The sequence below is a fragment of the Mastomys coucha genome, unplaced genomic scaffold, assembly GCF_008632895.1.
Source record: "Mastomys coucha isolate ucsf_1 unplaced genomic scaffold, UCSF_Mcou_1 pScaffold23, whole genome shotgun sequence".
NCBI lineage: Eukaryota > Metazoa > Chordata > Mammalia > Rodentia > Muridae > Mastomys > Mastomys coucha.
Window position 1 is genome coordinate 1,064,818 of NW_022196906.1, and position 3,547 is coordinate 1,068,364.

Below are 3,547 nucleotides of genomic sequence, written 5' to 3' on the forward strand. Positions count from 1 at the left end.
CACCAATAAAAACTTAATCCCTTGATATTTGGTTTCTATCTCCAAAGTTGCTAAAATTGTGTTTTCAAATGTCACCAAATGCCACAGCTGGTCCAAATCTCAATATAAACTCCTGTCTTCCTTTTACATCATTAATGTCACAGTTTCTTCCTGTCCAGTTCTAAGGATGTTGTGACCTCACTCTGCTCCCCAGTTACGCTTCTGCTTCTCTGTCTCTGAACATACTTGTGTTCTCAAAGCTAGGTGTCACTACTCCCTCTTCTCACAGCTCTCCTCTGATAATTTTGTAGTGTATAGTAATTTCAGTCTTCTCTGCCCCTGGACAGTCCAGAGAACAACTATCTAAACATTTCCTTTAGCTTTACCTACCTATCTCCAAATCCAGACATATAGGGACAGTCCATATAGGAATCCCTAGAAAACTCAATAGGCCAGATGTCTCATCTACATCTCTCTCGAAACCATCCTGGAGCTCTGAATTAGATGTCCTTTTGACTTCTCTTACACAGTGTATTCTTAATCATGCAGCTCAAAATCTATCACATAGCATATCCTTAAATTCATGGATTTTTTTGAAATATATTTTGAAGTGTCTTTATATGCCTGCTATTATATACTCATGAATGTATGTATGCATATACACCCATGAGCCCTTCAACATTATATGGAACATATTCTTTAAATGTGCGTATAGTGATGCCATTTAAATGTATAGTATAATGATGCAATTGGTTTGCTTGCCTTAAAAAGATCATCACTGCCATGAATTTCTCAACTAATGTCTTATGTCATCTCACTTGATATGGATTAATATTCTTTCCTTGTGTCCTCTGTAGATCTCAAGTAGATTGGACATATCACCTGAACAGGGCTTGATGCCCTATGATGGCTAATTTGCTATGAGCCTATAGTCAGGAAGAACAATAAATTGAGGAGGAGAGAAGTGGAGAAAAGTTGTTTATCTTGTGATAGCCATGAAACAGAGTAAAGACAGGAGGAGGCAGGATCAGGAGGATATGTCCTAAGACAAGCCTCCTGTGGTAGACTTCATCCAACTAGGACCAAAGACCTTATTGTTAGTTTAACTATGAATTTAAGAATGAATAAATCCATTGGTAAAGGCAGTAAACTCATGATCCAATCACTTCTTAGAAGTACCACTGGCTGGGAAAGAAGCCTTAAGCACATAGGCCTGTTTGAAAGACACTTCCTCCCAAACAACAATAGCCACCATATCCATGAGTTCAATCATTTCTAACTATTTATTATTTTCTAGCATCTGTACAAGTAAAACTATTGAAACATTATGACAAATACACTGAACAACTGCAAGCTAATTGTTCAGCATATTTCCTAGAGAAACTGTGTTAGATAGTATAATAAGGAAATACTGCCAAATCACATGTTCAAATTCAAAATTAAAATGACAGACTGATGTAGGCTTAGGAAAATGCTACCAGGCATGCTTACATGCCTAAATTGTAAAACATTTTCCTGCACAATCCCATATAACTTTTGACCTTTGCATTGTGTGGTTTGCCTAGGATTTTATTCTCTGTTTTTCATAAAGGAGTGTACTTGCCTAACATGAGTGACAACCTGTGTTCAGTCCCAAGTACCCACCCCTAAACTACAACCTCGAAACTCAAGGAACTGCATGAGCATGGATAACATTTAGAAACTTCCCAGAATAAAAGGTCAACATTTACTTTTCATGCTGGAATATGTATTCGAATCTTAAAAACCTAGAGCTCAAGTATCATCTTGCCCAATCTTTGCAATGATTTTGTGATAATTAATTATATTATTAATGAATCAAGCATTCCTGGATTCAAAGATATAATTTTATCATGTATCTCTAATTTATGCTTTGAACATATTGATTTGCCCAAGAAAGGACACATTTATTTAAAGCAAAATGAACATCTACTTTAAATGGTTCATTATAATAGATGAATAGATGGACAGGATGAATAGTATGTATACAGATTAGGACGAAAAAAACAATTTTACAAACTTATTCCAATTGTCAATTCTTCAGGACTTATTTGATTTTTATATCCGTGTATGTGTGTGTGTGTGTGTGTGTGTGTGTGTGTGTGTGTGTATGTGTGTTGGGGGGGTGGGCGGTCTATGTGTGTACACTGTGAAGCCAAAGAAGAGTTTTAGATTCCCTGAAGCAGGAATTACAGGCTGTTGTAACATGGGTCATTTGCTCAGGAAAAGCAGCAAGCATTGTTACCTGCTGAGCCCCTCTCACAAGCCTCATATACCAACCATCTTTAATCTCAAACGAATGACACTAACCAAAGTACTGAGCTTTGTCAGCAGCCAAATCACATATTTATTTTATAGTCAATTTTTTATTTCTCAGGGGGAAGGTTTCTGTCAGCGGAAGTGATTAACACTGGCTTCTTTTCTCCCCTCTCTGGGACAGTCTTTTCCTTCCTTGGCTTTGGAGAGACAAGTTAATCTTCTGCCATGTAGAGGCGATACGTCAGAGCTACAGTCAGGGCTGAGATGGCTGGGATCACCCAGGTGGTCCATCAGCTGGAATTAGACTCGACAGTAGTGATAAGAGTATCCGAAGGCTTGGCTCTCTCAGATCTCTCATCTGGATGAAGTTCCCCGATGATGTCTGTTTTGGACAGTACTCTTGTATCCGTAGAGTGCCCGACGTCACCCGCAGCTTGCCATCTTAGGACTTCTTCCCCACCAGGATGCTCTTTGAGAAACTTGGTCAGATCGTATACCTTATGATGCAGTATCACCCAGGTGTTCTTGCTCTCTTTGTGCTTCTGAATCTCTTCCAGGGTGTAGTACTTCACATCCTTGTCCTTAAGGCTTGTAAACAAATTAAATTCTGCATATCATTATTTAACTTCATTTTCTTAAAGGCCTAATTGCCTCATGTGGGGAAAAAAATCAATTTTCACTCTGCTCAATTTAAATTAACTGTGCTTGACTGGTTATATTTTCAGAAAAGCAAAACAAATTTGAAAATTGTTGCTGTAGCGACAAGAAAGCCTCCTAATTTGTTTTGTCAGAGCTTTCAACATTGTGGTACAAGGAAGAAGTGTGGTAATTATCCTACATTTCCCTAGCAATTATTGGCAATTTCCCATACAATTCTAATTCAATAGTGGTAGCTGCAAAAATACCAATTTAAAAGTAAATTTTAAAAGTAGGAAAAGCCAAACAGTCCAAAGCTTTGCATTAAATGATAAACACATTCTTGTTATTTGTTCAAATTATGCTAGTTTAAATTTGTATTATTCATAAAGATATCATACTATTTGATAAAATTTACATAAAGCTTTTATATTCAACTTCTTATATCATCCACTTATAACTCCTAAAACATATTTTTATTATTTTTCTTTCTTTTTTGAAATTATATCATATCTCCCCTCCCTATCTTCCCTCCAAGCCTTTCCATATAAAGTTCTTGCTTATTTTTAAATTAACAATTTCGCTTTTTGATCTTCTCTCTGGTGAGTTCCTAAGCCGGGAGCAGCCAGCAGGGAGGCACAGACCCCAAGAGTCG

General features: G+C 37.1%; 1 pseudogene; it reads right to left on the bottom strand.

The window, feature by feature from the left end:
* Window positions 1-2,468: 2,468 nt before the first annotated feature.
* LOC116072554 overlaps window positions 2,469-3,547 on the bottom strand; it is a 27,305-nt pseudogene continuing 26,226 nt past the window's right edge.